At 42.9% G+C, this 18,644-nt stretch overlaps 1 protein-coding gene across 1 annotated transcript in view; it reads left to right on the forward strand.

Moving 5' to 3' along the window:
* The first annotated feature begins 1,320 nt into the window (after positions 1 to 1,320).
* PRKCD (protein kinase C delta) overlaps positions 1,321 to 18,644 on the forward strand; it is a 45,871-nt gene continuing 28,547 nt past the window's right edge. The window contains exon 1 of the mRNA XM_069865852.1: positions 1,321 to 1,340. The gene's annotated coding sequence lies outside the window, so the exon portion shown is untranslated. The remainder of the gene's footprint in view (positions 1,341 to 18,644) is intronic.

The raw sequence follows: 18,644 nt of genomic DNA on the forward strand, positions 1-18,644 counted from the left end.
GCCACAGCCCGCCCCCCTGCAGCTCCATTATTAAAACAACATCCATCGTTTTTCACCTACCATAGAAGTTTTTAAACAAAAGCCTGGAAAAGGAAACGTGGCAAAGGGGTGAGGAGATGCTTGGAGTGATCCCTGCCCAAACTCCTCACACCCAGCTGCTCTTTGTGTCTCGCTAACCAGTAAACCAAAACAAAGAGAAACCCAAAAACCCAAAAAAAAAAAAGAAATCATTTCCTCATCTCAAGAGCATCCCAGCGCCCACAGCACCAACCACACTCCAGCCACAGTCTCAGCTGTTCCCACACGTGGCCACCTCCGATGGGAAAGGGGCAAAAAGAACCAGTGGGGAAGGGGCTGAAGGAGACAGGGGGAACGAAGGGACTGGAGAGGCTGAGGGGACGTGGGGAAATAAAGGGACGGAGGGGACTCAGGGGGCTGAGGGGACTGGGATAACCCAGAGTCTGAGGAAACTAAGGGCGTGGAGGGGATGAGGGAGAGCCTGAGGGAGAGGCTGAGGGGGTGAGGGAGAGCCTGAGGGGATGAGGGAGAGCCTGAGGGAGAGGCTGAGAGGATGAGGGAGAGCCTGCGGGAGAGCCTGAGGGGATGAGGGAGAGCCTGAGGGGATGAGGGAGGGGATGAGGGAGAGCCTGAGGGGATGAGGGAGAGCCTGCGGGAGAGGCTGAGGGGATGAAGGAGAGCCTGCGGGAGAGCCTGAGGGGATGAGGGAGAGCCCGAGAGAGAGGCTGAGGGGATGAGGGAGCTTGAGGGAGCTGAAAGGACACAGGGAACAAGGGGACTTGAGAGTACTGAGGGAGCTAAAAAGACAGGGAACAAAGGCACTCAGGCGGCAGAGAGAACCCAAGGTACCGAGGGGAACTGAGGTGACTGAACGGGACGGGGTAACGAGGTGAGGCGCCTGAAGGACTGAGGGAACTGTAGAAACCGATGGGACGGAAGAGCCGGTGGGTCTGAGGGACGGGACGGTACGGGACAGGATGCCCCCTCCTCGCCCCAAGCTCCCTCAGCGCCGCGGGCGGAGCGAGCGGCAGGTGGGGGCTCTCGGTGGGCGGGGGGCGTGAGGCGCGGGGGGCGGGGCGAGCAGCAGGTGAGCGCGCGCCTGGTGGGCGGGGCCGCCGGGCTCGGGGGGCGGGGGCTCAGCGCTCGGGGGGCGGGGCGAGCGGCAGGTGAGCGCGCGCGGGGGGCGGGGCCGCGGCGGCGGGGACCCGCCGGGTCCCTCCCTCCTTCCTTCCTCACTCAGTCGCTCGCTCGCTCTCTCCTGGGACGGCGCCCGAAGCTCCGCGGCGGCGGCTCCAGCTCCCAGACGGCTCCTCGGGACGCGGGTGAGTGCCGGTAGCCGCCCCCCCCCCCCCCCCCAACCCCGGCGCGGGGGCTGCCCTCCCGCTCGGCTGAGCCTGGCGCCGGGTGAATGAGGAAGCGGCGCGGGCTCCCTCCGGCCCGGCCCCGCCGCTCGGGCTCCGTCCCGGGGCTGCGGCTGCGGGCGGTGCCCGGCGGGGACCCCGCGGGAGAGCCCGGCGGGGCGGGCCAGGGCGGCGGGAGGGGCTGTAACCCCCCCAGGGGGAGGAGGGGGTCGGGTTGTGTGGGTGTCTGTCCCCTTCTGGGGAGGAGGGGGTCGGGTTGGGCCCCCCCCGCCCTCCTTTTAGGTGAGGAGGGGGTCGGGTTGTGTGTCTGTCCCTCCTTTTTAGGTTAAGAGGGGGTCGGGTTGCGTTCCCCCCGCTCCCCTTTTGGCTGAGGAGGGGGTCGGGTTGTGTGTGTCCCCCCCTTTTAGATGAGGAGGGGGTCGGGTTGTGTGTGTCCCCCCCTTTTAGATGAGGAGGGGGTCGGGTTGTGTGTGTCCCCCCTTTTGGCTGAGGAGGGGGTCGGGTTGTGTGTGTGTCCCCCTTTTAGATGAGGAGGGGGTCGGGTTGTGTGTGTCCCCCCCTTTTAGATGAGGAGGGGGTCGGGTTGTGTGTGTCCCCCCTTTTATCTGAGGAGGGGGTCGGGTTGTGTGTGTCCCCCCCTTTTATCTGAGGAGGGGGTCGGGTTGTGTGTGTCCCCCCTTTTGGCTGAGGAGGGGGTCGGGTTGTGTGTGTCCCCCCTTTTAGATGAGGTTGGATGTAGGTGAGGAGGGCTTGGGGTTGTGTGTGTTCCCTCTCTTTAGGTGAGGAGGGGTCGGGTTGTGTGTCTGTCCCTCCTTTTCTAGGTTAAGAGGGAGTCGGGTTGCGTGTGTGTCCCCTTTTAGGTGAGGAGGGGGTCAAATTTAGGTGAGGAGGGGGTCGGGTTGTGTTCTCCCCCCTTTTATCTGCAGAGGGGTCGGGTTGTGTGTCTGTCCCTCCTTTTCTAGGTTAAGAGGGGGTCGGGTTGGTTCCCCCCCCCCCCCCTTTTAGGTGAGAAGGGGGTCGGGTTGTGTGTGTGTCCCCTTTCAGGTGAGGAGGGGGTCTGGTTGTGTTCTCCCCCCTTTTATCTGAGGAGGGGGTCGGGTTGTACCCACTTTGCTCCCCCCCTATGTAATGAGGAGGGGTTCCACTGCGCCCCACTTTGATGAGGAGGGGGTCCCTGGCAGGAACGCTGCTTCTCCTACAGAAGAAATGCCAGGTTCGGTAACGCCAGCTCATTTTGCTTTGAGTTTTTTTCCTTCTGCCCAGTTGCTGCTCTGTTTCTGTCCCCTGCTCGGCAGCGAGTTGGAAGCAGATGAAATGCTTGAGTCTTTCCAAGGACCAGGTTTCAAGCTGAGCGGAGACAGACAATAAGAAAGGAGGGAGCAGGCATGCCTGTTGCTTTTGTGTGCATGCCAGGAGTGCATCTCTTAAAAACTGATTTTCAGCTCATCGCTAGAGAATTCCCCGCCTGCATTAGCCTATGAAATTTTAAAGTAATTGAATTATAGCATTCTGTGGTTACATCTGACATCTGCTTACTCGCGGGCTCCGACTGTTGCACTGTTTCACTTCTAGATTATCCAAGTTGCGCAGAGCTTTAATTAGGACTTAGAAGTTCTTGCAGGAGATTTATTGCAAGGATGATATTGCCTCCTATCAGGTTGCCCAGAGCAGTGGTGGCCGCCCCATCCCTGGAGGGGTTCAAGGCCAGGTTGGATGGGGCTTGGAGCCCCTGATCCAGTGGGAGGTGTCCCTGCCCATGGCAGGGGTGGAACTGGATGGGCTTTGAGGTCCCTTCCAACCCAAACTGTTCTGTGATTCTCGTGACAGTTTAATGCTTTGAAGGGCAGAACTGAATCTGCAGAGAAGGCTGGAGTGGAATAACGGGTTCTTGTGCTATGTCTTCTCCTAGTTTCAGAGATTCATTTTAAGCCTGAGTTACAAAGTGACATTTCTGTCCCTAGTCTGTGTCAAAATCCTGGATGCACTTGTGTGTTTAGGTACTTTTAAATCTTCTTTGGGCCTGGACCTTGTGCTGTTGCTAGTCTGTTAACAGTGTCATAAGCCAGGAAATAACCTCTTTGGCTTTCCATCTGTCAAATAATGCCCTGCACCATTGCACTGATCAAATAGTGAGCTACAACCAAGATAGCATTCTGAACAAGAGACTTCCTAATTGCTTAAGCAATCATTGATAAACATAATTTAAAAAAAAAAAATGTATGTACAGCTTTCATGTTTATTTTTGTTCCTGAAAATGGCTGCACAAAAAATCAGGTATTTACCTTTGAACTGATGGGTTTCATTCACCTCACAACACTACTATGGGAACCTGAGGAAATACTGAGGGGGGAGAAAGCAAACACAAGGCTGCAAAACATATTTAGATTTAATTATTTTTAAAGTTTCTTACTTTTACCTTGAGTTTCACAACAAAATGCAGGTCTGCGCTTTAGTTAAAGAAATTTTTAAATGTTGGCATCTCCAATTTTCTGAATCCACATAGTTTTATTCAAAGTTATCTCTTTGTAAAACTCAATATAGCATCTCCTAAGGAAGTATGGTTATCAGAATAAAGTACATAACTTTTGAAACTTTGACAAGTTAAAAATTGAAACACATCACTTATTTCACCAGGCATTATTTCTGTGTATGTAATGCTAAACATTATATATATATAAAAATAGAGCTAGCATCAAAGAATTAAGTTAGCAATGCTTTCAAATATTCATCCTACATCTTGTAATTCAGATGTAGGTGTGAAGGAATTGCTGCCACTCAGTGGCTGGTACCAAAGCATAGAACACTGTACTCTTCACGCGTACAGCATATGTAAGGTAATTCTGTTCGGTGACTGTGTGTGAGATAATTGATTGTGAAGATGCTCCTGTTCTGAGCAGAGAAGAGCTCATTCTCAAACTCTAATCCATTTTGCATTTCATTAATTATAACCTATCTTTTAATTAGGCGTAATTATACAGTAGGGTCATAATTATTGAATAAAATAGTGAAATAGCGTTATATAATAAATTTGGCTTTTTTTTTTTTTTTTTTTACCACACAGCATAGTTGAAAAACTCTGTAAAGAAGGAATTCTTTTTAAACTAGAAACAGTTTCTAAACTAGGAAACTTTCAGGATTTTGTAGCTACTCTGGTTAGAGAGGCATCTTTAGAATAGTCTTCCAGGGAAAACTTGGCTGTTTGATGCCTTATAAATCAAGGAAATAACAATAAAACTTGCAATGATTACATCTTTTATTAGAATAACTGATTTCCTGAGAGAAGCGTAGAAGCTTCCAGGCTTCTAAGGCTATTTTGGTACCTAAAAGCCACAGTCAAATTCATGTCAAATTGAGTACTTCAGGGCCTAACAGTTAAATTTAACCATCCATCCTTGCTTCCCTTTGAAGGATTGCCCTGTCCCTTTGCCTCTGAACAGGGTGGGGAAACCTCAGCCCTGTGGATGCGTAGCTGGAGTTCAGCTCTGGATGCTGCTCCGGAAAAGAGGGGCCTCATCATCACCTCTTGCTGCGCTGTGGCTGGAGCTGGGACTGTAGCACGTGTGGATGTATCAAAATTCACTTCAGTCTGGCTGATCTACAATGAAACTACTGTGGCACAAGCCTTGGTGTGGACTGTGCAGTGTAAATACTTTACGGGTGTTGGCTGGCACCGAGGTGTGTGCGTGCTGGGTTCGTTGACACAGGCATTGAAGTTCCCTAAAGCTAACTCAGGTGTGTCTCTTCATACTGCAGTCTGAAACACACGATGTTTTTTAGTCCACCATCCTCTCAGTGCATCTACGGGGCGCGTTCTTAATGTGCTGTTAAAAGAATGCAGAAAAAGGGAATAGGCTAGGGATCAAAATATTTGTTGCAGATGAGTCAGAGCTGAATGTGAAAGATTGCAAGAAGGGATTTACCAGTGGATTCTGGGGGCTGGCTCACTCCTTGAGGAACTTTGTTAATCATCCGTAGCTGAGAAAGGTAATGTGAGTTTTACTCTGGAATTATCCTTTTTTTAAGTGCAATTTCTACATACTGATTATTAGGTTCTGTCCAAAATTTGTCTAGAAAGCACTCAAGCAGTTTGTGTTCAAGTCTTTTTTTAACTGTTTTCCTTGCTCTATGACAAAACATGCTATCTTTTTTCTGGATCTTCCTTTACTTGTGTAATCTGGGTGCAGAATTTGGTTCTGTGGAGCTGCATGTGGAGTTGAAGGACAATAAGCAGGAATAGGGAAAAGGGGAAAACTGCTTGTGTCTCTTCTGAGCTATTTGAGTAGCACATTAATCATTCCACAGCCCCTTGGCTGTGCTTTGTGAAGATGCAGTTAACAGAGATGAGCCTGGGAGGGCTCTTTACAGCCTTGGTAAAATGATGCTGAAATGGCTTGTGTTATGTTCTCATTTAAAAGGCAGCTATTTCTACCAGTAAGAGAGTTTTTTCTTAAAGAGGCATTACCTCTCTGAGCCAGGGTTGGTTATTTCTGTTATTTTCTTAAATGAAAACTTATGCGTCTGGAACATTATATCTACTTTTCAGTGACAGAATAGTGCTCTGACATCCATGAAGTAAGTTATATTTTGAATCCATTAAATTAGCTGTTGCTCTTTTCTGATTTACAATAGGCTTGACAGTTTCTGACTAATACACAAATTGTGCAGTGCAGATGTACATCAATAGCTACAAATCAAAGACGCAGGCCATGAAGTCAATTCTATAAAAATATTTCTCAAGCTAAGAAAGCGCATAAAACTGCAGAACAACTTTTACAATATCCTCTTACTGAAATTAATGTGTTTTGTCGTAATTTCTTTGCCACTGAGTGTAATGCTCTATCTGGAAAAGTTTAAGGGTATTTAAGCATAGTTGGTATTCGTATGATAATAGTCACAATCCATAAAGTCTTGTGATGACCAGATAACTTCATGGAACTGGTGCACAGTAAGCTTTTAAGCCTTGTATGATACTTGCATGACTGCTAAGGGAGGAGAGTGTGTGCTTGCCCTCTCTTCCCATTTGATCAGCAAGCCATTGTGCTTAAAACACTTCTCTGTATGCCTTGCAACAGGATTATTTTTAATTCCAAGGGGCTACCTGCTTCTGAGAACGAACTAAATAGGCAACATATATGCCAATCCTGCTATTCCTAATATTTTTCCTTAGAGCTGTGAGCAAACTGTGGTATTGTTTGTTTAAAGTGTAACAGAGTGATTTTGCTTTTTCTTATTGGTAGTGAGAGTGGGGTTGGGATAGATCTTAGGAGACTGGTTTATAGGTCTAGTTATTGTGTATGTCTCCGGCAAAGAGATCCTACAAAAACAAGCTCTTCGCAAGCAGCTGAGTGAGGGTGCGTGTGGGCTGAAGCCCTTTCCACATCACTGGGCTCAGAGGAGTTGTCTGAATTAGCATCTTGTTTCTCATTCCGTGGATGGAATGGGAGGTATGTGCATGAATGGCATTCATTTGCATTATGTTTAGTCTTTTGCAGTCTCGTAAATGATTTAAGTATTTATAGACTGGGTTTAATCCTGGCTACCTGCTATAAATACGATATGTCTTGAAACATAAAGAGTGAATGTAAACCTCAGCCCCAGCTTTGCTCCCCACGCTGAGCTATGAAGTCATGCGTGCTACTGATTTGGAGCTGGAAGCCTCGACCTGTGTCTGTTTAGCCTAGTAGTTTGTTGTGTAACAACTTGGTAATGGTAAGATGACAAAGAGAGAAAAATGCATTTTCTTTTTAACACTGAAGTGTCTAGTTACTTTCTGAATGTCTGAAAATCTTTTCCTTTTCTATCAACACCTGTTTATTAGAGATCTAATGAAATCCTTGTTTGTATATGTGACTATCATATTCTGTGGTTTCCTGAGGCAGTGTATTTTAAGCTTTTCCATTATTTTTCTGTCAAAGGAACTCTTGAAATCCAAGTGTTTACTCAGTACTACTTTGTTCCTCATCATACCAATGATATTGGATTGACTTCAGTGCATCGAATGTATCAGCATTCAATATCAGGCACATTTTAAGGGAAAGAAGAGATTTTTTGGTTGTGATACCAGGTTTGTCTGTGATAGTGAAGCTTTTTTTCTTTTAAGTTGTAGTTAGATTTATTTTTTTAAGATTTAGATGCTTGAAGGTGTAGATAGATGCTTGAACAGAAGATAAAAAGTGTCTAGCAGCCAAACTCAAGGTTCAGTTTGGCTTCTGCAGGCTGCCTTTCTCAAGGAAATTCCCCAGTGAGTACAAAGGCGGTGTGGTTCAGCTATTGCAAACGCATGGGTCGATGGCTGAGCTTGGCTTTTCTAGGAAGAGACTGTATTTGATTCTTGTTTGAACAGAAGAGGAATCTTGTATTTCTTTTTTAAAAGAAACAGTTCCTCCTTTTCAAAAAGCCTTCGGTGTGAGAATTTGGTATGAGTTCAAAAGATACAACCCAGCCAATAGCAAGTAGGGCTCATTAAATGCTCTTAACTTATTCTCAAGGAAAATGAAGATGAATAGACATAGCGCAATAACTCTGACAGACTGTCGTGCTTGATATATGACACTGTCTGCCCTGTATGTTTTTTCTCAAGATTTTATGATATGTTTTGTAATGCCTCTGGGTGACTGCGTTTTGCTGGCATGACTGTGTAACCAAACAGAGCATTTCATATCTTACTGATTTTATTTAGTGCCTGTTGAACTGGAGAAAATTATTTACTTGCTAAAGATCTCGGTTATGTGTCAGAATGTTTTGCTGGAAAACTCTTATGAAAGTAAAATTTATTCTTGCCTATTTTAAAAGCCTGTATTTAATGTATGTTCCTGTAAGAGCACAGATGGGTGTCTTACATCAGGTAGGTGCTGACAGTGTCTTTTGTTTTGATAACAAACTCTGTTCCTTTTATAGGTTAAATAAAATAATAGCATCTAAAACTGATTATAGATGCTTTCGGTATTAGTAGATAATTTGGGGTTTTTGGTTTTTTTTTTTAATTTTAATAGACTGGTTCTTGCATTCCCTGAGTGATGATTCACAGCCAGGGTGCCTGTCCGTTAATGCTGTGTTCATGCTGAGCTGTGAATTGCTCAACAAGAGTTTAGCTGTTTCTTTGTGTCTGTTGGCTGACGACTGTGGCCCTCACTGAGCTCAGATATTTTTACTAATGATTTGGGGATGCTGATTGGCAAATATCCAGAGCGGATTTGTCTGTTTGACAAGTTTAAGAAGCAACATCCCAGGCACAAGAGCTAACATGGACCTAAACTCTTCCAGGTAATTTAAGAGCTAAAATGCATCTAGTTTTGCTTTGATCCAAATGCAGTGAGCATTGGCACTTGAACACGTCTTTTCCCATTCCCTCACCTAAAAAGGAGACTCCAGCATTCACAATTATCTTGTTCCTTCAAACCCAGGACAAGGGTTAGGGAAGGACAGATAAAGCCAGGGGTCAGTTGATAGCACACAATCCTGTCAGGGAGCTAGAGAGCAGGAATACACGGCCTGAAACAGTATTAACACTTTGCCAGGTACCTTGGCCCCATCTCTCGTTGTGTGAGTCCGGTGAAGTTGTTCCAGCACAGGACTCTCCACCTTTGCAGCAGCAGAAGAGAAATTTAATGAGGGGATATTGCCAGATATTTTTTCCTGGTAGATTTTTTTCTGCAGGTCTTATTGAAGAAACATGTAGTTTGGACTAGAGAATTTATAGTCTGTCTGCTAATCCTCGCAGGACTTGTGTTAGGTTCTTAGGCTTTTTTTCCCTTCCTCTGGTTTCCCTAAATCCTTACAGTGAAGGAATCTGCAATCAATGTAGACTTCTCGGCTCATCCATAGTTGCAGAGTAGCTATTCTGTTGGCAAAACTTGCTTCTTCACCTGTACTCTTGAGAATATCTTAAGTATGAAAGGTTCTCTGGAATCTAATCCTCCTCATTCTAACAGAGGTTGGGTTTTTAATCCAGGAAACCAGAGCCTGTCTGTATCGCTCCGGTTTGCTTGGCAAAGGTCACTGCTGAATTCCCTGGCTGAGCCGTTACAGCCTGAGTGCAGGTTCATCGCAGCTGCTTGAACACAGGACAGTCTGTTCCGGTTAAGGGTGAGTTTTGTCACATTTCAGGGTGCTGTTATGCTGCTGTCGTTGCATCTGACACGCGTGCTTTTGCATGCAAATGCCTCATATCGCTCTGTGAAGTAGGCGCTTTTGATGTAAGTTTATGTTTATTTGTCTCAAGTTAGAACCAGTTTCATCTGAAGAGGATGATAATGCTCTGGTGCAGCCTGTGCTATTTTTCAGCAAGCTTTTCCCCGTTGCCTTACTAGTTACCAGATTAAGTTATTGGAGGCTGAGGGGAGACCTCATTGCTCTCTCCAACTACCTGAATGGAGGTTGTAGAGAGGAGGGAACTGGGCTCTTCTCCCGAGTGACGGGGGACAGGATGAGAGGGAATGGCCTCATGCTCCACCAGGGGAGGGTCAGGCTGGACATTAGGAAAAAATTTTTCACAGAAAGGGTCATTGGACAGTGGCAGAGGCTGCCCAGGGAGGGGGTTGAGTCACCTTCCCTGGAGGTGTATAAGGGACGGGTGGACGAGGTGCTAAGGGACATGGTGCGTGTTCTTTGAAGGGAATAGGGAGGTTGTTGATGAGGCAAAGCACCGGAGCTGCTGTTTAGGCAAGGAAATGGATGGAATCCTGGTGTGTGGGAAGAGAGAGCAGCAGTGTGAGTGTAGGGATAGACCTGGAGCCCAGCAAGAGCATCACGGTGCTGAGTGGTGAGAACTACCAGACTATGTGATGCTGCACGTCTTTATTCACCACATTGTCAGAGGTGCTGCCAGCCCCGTTACTTTCACTTCATCCTTGCCGACTCCAGTTCCTCTCCAAAACTTTTGCAACACAAACCCAGCTGCCCGCCACCTGGGGCTGGAGCAGGGAGAAGTGGAGCTCTGGCTTGTTGCTGTGTTCTGTTTTCTGTTTCAGTTTAATGCACAAGCTTGCTTATTTCTAGCAGTGCCGCTAAGATTTTCAAGGCAATCCAAGAGTTTTAGTGTGATCTGTACTAGAATGTGCCAGATAGATTTTCTGACCCATTTAGGGTATTGCAATTTGGAATTAATGTTGCTTTCCTTTTCCAGTGGGTGGCAGTTGAAGCAAAGAGAAATGTTTATTTGCTTGGAAGTTGATATTGACATGTATTTAAGGAAAAGGAAGAGAGGACAAAACAGACCAGCCCTTTAGTGTTTCCCCTTATGTTGGGTTCTTTTCTTTTTTATTGCATGTCCTAGCTGGAGAAGAGGACAAATCAAATGGTGCCTTGTGACCAAAATCCACTTTTAGTTTCATTCCCTTCTACTTTTTGCTGTTCTGTTGCTTGTTTCCTTATTTTCTTATTAGTTAGTAACTGAGAGCTCAGTCTTTCTGTCACTAGAGCTTTGCATTGTGTAAGCCTGATTTCAAAACTCTGAAACAGGGAGCTGCTAATTTCTTGCAGCCACGTGTTCAGCTTCAGATCTGTGTTTTGATTTTGAATGTAGCATGTAGTAGCGTTCCTTTCTTCTTTTAAAAAGCAAGCCTTGACAAGAAGTCTTGAATAGTGATTCTTAGAAATTTAATGTATATTATAATCCTAATATCTATTTCCTTGAAGGGCCAAATTTCAACTGAATAGTACTTTCATGCATGTTTCTTGTATGGAGTTATTGTATATTTTATTCACAGCTGAGTATCTTATTCACAGCCTATATGAGCAAACCAGCACACTAGATTGCAAGTGCTGTTTAACTTAAGTGCACAATAGAGCACAGAGTGAATATATAAGCAAAACATACATGAAGTATATATTTATGGGAATACAAATATGTATTTTAACCTATGAATTACTGCATTTCTTAATGTAGTAGAGATTAGGTTAAATCTACTTGTCAAAATTGTAAGAAGTATGTATATCGGTGCTGAAACCAACTGTCAAGTTGAGGGTTGTTCTTGGATCATGAATCATAATTTGACATACTTTAAAAACTAAATGTCTTTATTTTTTTTTTCTTTCCAAGCTGTTAAAACAGTGATGGATTTTTTCAGCACTTGATGTTGCTTTACATTGTGGGTAAATACTTAATGCTGTGTAAAAACCTGGAGAAGTCTTTTATTTTAATTTTTTCCCAGGGATGAACTAGCAGTTCATCGTTTAAGTATGTGATTATAGCTAACTTACCAATCAATCCCCATCTTCTTCCTGAAGAAAACAAGGTCTTACATAGGTATCTAATGCAGCTAGGCCAAAATATGTTTAGGTAAATTGGATAACATTATTATAAATGCATTTCAGCCACATCTAAATTGAGTCAGCTTATCATAGCTAAGCCTTGACTGAGCATATGTGGGGTTCTGCTCCAAGTCTGTTCTTACATTGATGCAGTTACATACAAAAGTTTGTGCAAATCCAATTATTCTAAATGCTTCTAAACTGCTCTACCACTTGTATAGATAATAATTCTTCTACTGCTGTTAGAGCAAAGTTCAGCTTGATAGATGGGTAGAACTCGTAAAATGATTTAGGACTCTGAATGGAAAAAAATCCAGGAAGAAATCTTTCTCCCTCTATCCGGCCATATGAAATAAATTGTGAGAAATTAATCACCAGAGAAACAAAGATTTGAGCTTTGTCTGGTTGATATCAAGCTGATTTTACTTATCAGCAATTCTCTTTGTCTATAATGACCTAAAATGGAAATATTTTTAAGCTAAAAATACTCTGAAAGCCATGACAGGGCACGAATTCTGTTCTGTCAAAGGGTCATAGTCAAATAGAAAATGTCTTTCTTTTCCGTTTTTGTTCCTTTTGTTACAAGACTCTGTCATCACATCAGTGATGACTGTAATGCAAGTCAGTTAGTAGAAAAAAAGAATAATTTATTTTCAGTTCCTTAAATTTAACTGTCACTGACTGGACTGTCATTTGCTGGAAGAGTCGCTGTACAACCCTATAGGCAGGGAGAAGGCTTTACGTTATTTTGAAGTGTTTTGATACACACACGTAATGATGGTGTGCTCAAATTCCTGAGGGCTTTTTACCTTCTTGAAGACTTCATCCCATTGACAAACAAATCTTATCTGGGGCGCTATGGAAGGATTTTTGCATTATTTCTAGTTTACATTTTTTTTTAAATCTACTTGTATTGTTTCTCTTTTTTTATTTTTCTTCTTTTCATACATCTGGTTTTCTCATTACTACTTCATGCTGCTTTCCAGTGAGTGAGCTGATCATAATACGGGAGATGCAAGTCTGACCTCCCAGCCTCTGAGTCTTTATGTAGAATGCAATGGATTCAGCTGCTGCAGAATTTTTAATCGAATTTTTCTCAATATTTCCTAGCTACATAGTTGGCCTCTTGTAATTTGTGTTGAGTTGGATAGCTGGAGGTGGAGGGGACTGTCTCAAGAACCTTTGCACCGTGTATCTATTAGGTATATTTTCATCTCAGAGTAGAATTGCTTCCTTTGCAAACGTATGGTGCCATATGACATTGGATGCGTATGATATTCATAAATATCCTGCAGTGAGAATGTTTGCTCTTGCAGCTGAGTGATAACAACAGCTACAAGTAGAGTAGTGATGTCCCTGGCTAGCAACATAAAAACAGGGAGTAGGTGGGTTGCTTCTGTTCCTTTAATGTGGGTCCTGGAATCCAGAGGCTTGTTGACTCTGACTGCGCATTTGGTAAACATATTTCTGAGCTGGTTCCAAATAATTGATGTGTTGAAATTGTCTAAGTTCTGAACTGGCCTTTTTGAGCACAGCACTAGCATTCTGGGCAGGCTCTGGGTCTTCAGATGCTACTAAATGCTAAGAAAAAGCAGAAAAAAAAAAAGAAAAGAAGGGTAAGCTTTGACTTTGAAACAGTTTTTAAGATGTTTGGGTTTGTGTTGCATCTGTACAAATCAAAACATTGCATTCTTTACAGGTCAGTAGAAAGGGCTGAACCAGTAGCAGTGATGTGGCTGGTGTGTTCCTTAAGGGATCTTGCACAGCGTAAGGGGCTTGCGGCTTCACCGACACAAGATGGCAAAGGGCCCAGGAGGGCATCACAGGTGAAATTTGTCCTGTAGCTACTTTCAGTGTTGGCAGTGCTAGAAGTAATCCAACAGAGAAAGCATTTTTTTTTTCTATTGCCAAGACAACCAAGTTTATCTGTTGCTATTAGACTTTAGTTTGCTTACAAAAACTCAAATAGTGTACAACCCAGGATATTGGGAAGGACCTGGGCAGAGACATGAATTATTTGGGTCCACCAAACTTTGAACAATATTTGACTAAAAACAGATTGAAAGCAATTAAACCAGGTTTTCTGTTGCTACAGGTATGCTGGCAAAGATCTCAATATGGTGATAATTTAGCTGACTTAGTAACACTGTCATTGACATAGAAATAAGTAAACCCTTGCCTTCATACTTTGTGCTGCAAGCTTGTATTTCAAGAATGTCATTTCCCTGACTTTAGCCAGGCAGCCCATTTTATTGAAATGTTCGTGAAGGCAATATTTTTTCTTTCTGCTACAACTGTTTTAGCCAGTACCATTGCACCCCTTAAGGGATGTGTGTCATGTCCCTCCTCTCCCCCAAAAAACAACCAAAAAACCACCACCCTCTAAAGTCCTTTTGTTGTTAAAGTCTGAAAATCGCACAACCTCATTTTGTTATTGCTTTAAGCGAGAGATATTAATTTGAGACCTTGAATTCTGTACTTTAAAACATATTTTCTCGTTACGTGTTCTGGTGACATAGATCTCATAGATGTCACTTTGTATTCCTGTGCTTCACTTTCTTGTGCTGTTGCTTTTATTACTGTATTTGCTGCAAAGCCAGCTGCAGTTCAGTACTCTTGTCTTTAAAAGACACTTTGTACAAAGAAGGTTTGCAGTGTAACCTTTTAAATTACAGAACTCGGAAAAGCTTAGTTTTCCTGTTGCCCAGTTTGCTTTCCTCCTTGACCTTTGGTTTCTGTGGTATGTAAGATACATAAGTAGCAAAGAGTCAAAACCTGATTTTAAGAAATTTTACGGGGTTACGTTGATTCTGTCTTGTATTTCATTCCTTCCAGAGACTGATGGCCATTCACTTGTGCTCCTAGGAAGCTTAACGTTTCCACAGAGACTCCATTATTAAAGCAAACATGCAATTCCAATGGTAATACTGGCAGGAAGAGGTATATTCAATTAATTTCTGAGCTTAGTCATTAAGTCATTTTTCTGAATCCTTAATTTGCTTTATGGAAACTGCTGGTTTCATAAGTGCCATAATTTTGGAGGAAATCCAAACTGGCACTCTCTGAAAACGTGTCCAGCTTCAGTTTATTCAGAAATGGACAGTGAAACTCCAGTGAAAATATGTAATGGATAAAATTTATTTTGCCCCATATTAAGACTCTCACTGATCCTAAAGGAATGGGAGTTTAGGGTTTTTTTTTCCCCACTTTTTTCCTTCAGAAAAAAATCCATTGTGCTGGTGTCAAGTCCTCCACAGTTTGCAGTCAGATGCTTCCAGGATCTGTCACAGTAATTAGTTTGCTTGTCTGAATCTCTTCAAGGGAGCAGCTTCACGGATTTTTCTGTTAATTGCTGAAGTTTTGTATTAAACTTCCCAAGGTTGTTTTTTCAGTAGCGAACAATACGGGGGATAGTACAGTGAGACAACATTCAAGAGTTTCTTATAGCTGGAGACTTTTCCCTTTCAAAACTTTTTTTAAAGTCAATAGAGCTGTGGATACTTGGTGGAAAAATTAGAGCAACTATACTGTGATCAAACAATTCCCCAAGTGTGTACAGTTCTTTACTTTGGGTCTGTCGCAGTTTATGCTTGTTTTACTTAGTGAAATACTTTGAAAGAGCTGGCATGACATTAGTGTGAACTGTAAGGGTATCCAAATAAAGTCAAGTATTCCTGTAAAACCCCACCTTTGGAAATGTGCTGGGGCATAGAAATTTTGGTTCTTTCACAGTAGCTGTTTTGTCCTTCCTAGTTAGATTTTCCCATATTTGAAAGGGTCTTTGTTACACTCTTTAGCCCTTCTTGCCATTGATATAGAGAGCTGGGGTTTTTCTGTTCAGGGAAACGTTGGCCAGACTCGCCAAGCTTTTCCTAATTAAGTTTACGGAGCAGAGTGTCATTTTGCGAAATGTAACAGGTTGCGTTGTATTCAACTGGTATATTTTGGATCTCTACCATGTTCTCATTTATCTCTCACTCACAGAAAGACTACAAACCAGCAACCATTTAATCTTTTTTAGATTATAAAGCCTTTGTTATGGCTCCAGAGTTTGATGACTGAAGCTTTACTGTATGCTTTGATCTGCGTTTTGCTGGTTTGGTTTAGGTTTTTGTTCCCCCAGTGCCTGTGGAAACACTCAAAGTCCTGGTTATTCTCAGGGGCCAATATGACTTTTTATTGGATCAAACTGTAAAAGGTCTCTGCTAGATTAGTGCAAGCATATGAATGCTTTACTTCACCATGCAAAGCTGTATTTATTGCTAAATCCCAATTTTTCTCTATGAAGGCACAGCTTTAATAACTTTGCTTCCTGCCTCTAAGCTGGCTCTTTGTGAACAAGGAAAAGATTCCTGGTGCTGCTTCACATGAAACTTAAGGGTTCCTCTCTTGTCCTCCCTACATCTTGTGTTCTGTCATTCAGATTCCAGTTGTTGTTTGAGTTCAGGGTATTGATGTGCTTATGACATTCTAGCAGCTGCAAGAAGCTGGTTCCTCCTTGGCTAGAGTCAGGTGCACTATTTCAATTGTTCTTGTTCTCCATGTGAGTGCTCAAGAGAATGAGGATCATGCAGGTCAGTTGGTTGCTCTTCCCTTTACAATGTGTCCCTGCCCATGGCAGGTGGGTTGGAATGGGATGGGCTTTAAGGTCCCTTCCAACCCAAACCATTCTGTGATTCTATGATTGTGACTTAGATTTGCCATAGCCTAGGTCTTAAAAGGTGTAGGCTGTCTATAAACCCCTTCATGTCTGGGATGATGTTACCAAGGAAAAACTGGAAAAAGAGGTCAAGAGCGTGTCTGTAAAATTTCTTTTGTTCCTCATTATTTGAGTTAAATAGAGTTAATAGAATTTAATAGAATTTAATGCAATAGAGTTAATTTTTTGTGGTGCCTTGGGTGTTCAAGGAAGAATCCCAGATACTCTTCTGCCGAAGTGACTGTTTCTGTCTTGCCTAAGCGGAGTTAGATGCAGCTCATTTCCAAGAGTTTTTGAAGACAGAATGAAACCCTTGCCAACTATGAAAGACAGGTATGACAGGTGAGTGCTCTTGGCAGACAACTTCATTTATTATGCAGCTATTTGAAGTGGCAAGCTTCCACATTTCCACATATAAAGGAAGATAATTGCATAACAATGTTACTGGGGACAAAGAATACAGTGAGATAGAAATGACACCATTTGGTCCCTTGGTAGAACAGGTCCTTTTACTTCATGACGAGCTGGAAGGACTCACTGGGCTGAAATCATGCCAGTTCCAGACACTGTGTTTGCGTATTGCATCTCCCATTGCCCGCTGGAAAAATGCACATATGCAATGTTGGAAAATGTCCAAATGAAGTTTAATATGCAAACTACAACTGGGCCAGTCTTTGTGGTACCTCCCTTAGGTGTGTAAAGGCTGGAAGGAGGGAGTGTTATTATTCTTGTCCTTTAGTTATGGGGGAATTGTATCCTGGTTTTGGTTGGTTTTTTTTTTCTTTGCTTGCTTAAACTGCTTTCAAAAGAGTGTCTGTAATTTTTGCGTCCTTTCTATTGTGTCACTGAGATGAAATGATCTTGATTTTAAAGGAGGTAAATTGTGATGGGAAAAGTAGATTCTTATCTATTGACAATAATAATCCCTTATTTAGTTTTTGAACCTATACCCATGTCTCCAAAACACATTCCAGGAGATTTCTAGCCATCTCCTGATAAAGAACTGACATATTTTGGATGAAACTTTAAAAACTCCTGTCCCTTTGAGGCAGAAAACATGCCAAGTCTGTGGAACTTCAGTGGGGTGATTAAAATTGGACAGAGTTGTAAGTAACTGAAAGCACATCTACTAATCAGAGATGTTAAGTAACTTCAGTGGAATTTGCTAGCAGTCATGCCTGTACTGCCTGTCAGAGGCTGTTATTAGTGTTTTGAATGAATCATTTGGGTAACAGGGGTCATAACTTAATTTGTAATTGTATACCCAAATACGTGGCACATGGGAATTACCTATTAACTACTTCTGCGTTGCAGTATCTTTTTAGTCTCTCATCATTTGAAAATGTGTTTTCAAAGGAAGAGGAGCAATCTGAAAGAAATATGTGCTTATGTAGGTTTAACTGCATGTGTGCAGATGGTTCTTTTGATGCTGCACTGAAATATTTATATGATATTCAAGTAATGCCTGTGGAACAGACACAACCAAGTGTCAGTCAGATTCCACAACAGTTGCTCAGTGTTTTCACTGAAGTTGCCATCCTTCAGCTTCTTGGCAAAAGAGGAACTACTGTCTGGAAACGAGCCAGAGATACATCCAATGAAATTCCATAGCTCAAAAAATGATCAGCACCCAGCGGAAGATTAAAAAATACTGTGAATATCTGGCTTGCTGCTTATAACTTTTTGTTTCTTTTGAAAGAAAAAGCTCCCATGAAGGATGAAAAAGGAAAAAAAAAATCACAAATCTCCTTTACTAATGTCTTGAAATGGAGCATCTTGCCTGTTGCATGCTGAAATATTGTTAGTGTGTTAGTAAACTACAGGCAGAGTGTCTGGGAATGTTTCGAGTGTTCCCATAGGTCTGAACTGTATTTTGACAGCTGGTTCATGCCAGGAAGCCTCCAGTGGTCACTGTTCTCTAGCTGTAATTTCTCTACCAGCTAGAGGACTTGTTACAGTTCAGGCTTTTCTTGGATTTGCATTTAAAATCTGTGGAAGAAATTGCAGCAGGGCTATCATGTGCATTTGGCATAATACCATCTTAAAAATAACATTACAGTAATTCTTGCTATATTTTGGCTGCTGTAGAGTTTTAAATAATCCTTACAGTATGGAATTGCCATATTTAATAGCTTAAATAGCTCTTGGCTTGGTAGGAAGATTTTATACTTTTATCATAACCATAAATCACTTTTGGTTTTGGGGCCATTTGGAACAAACTTGTTACAGGGTCCTTGAAAGGAACAGCTCTTGAAAAAAAACAATTCTATTATTCTTGCTTGTGACTTATAAATACATATTTTAAAAGTGAGTAG

This window comes from Phaenicophaeus curvirostris, chromosome 11 (assembly GCF_032191515.1).
Source record: "Phaenicophaeus curvirostris isolate KB17595 chromosome 11, BPBGC_Pcur_1.0, whole genome shotgun sequence".
In the NCBI taxonomy this organism is placed as follows: domain Eukaryota; kingdom Metazoa; phylum Chordata; class Aves; order Cuculiformes; family Cuculidae; genus Phaenicophaeus; species Phaenicophaeus curvirostris.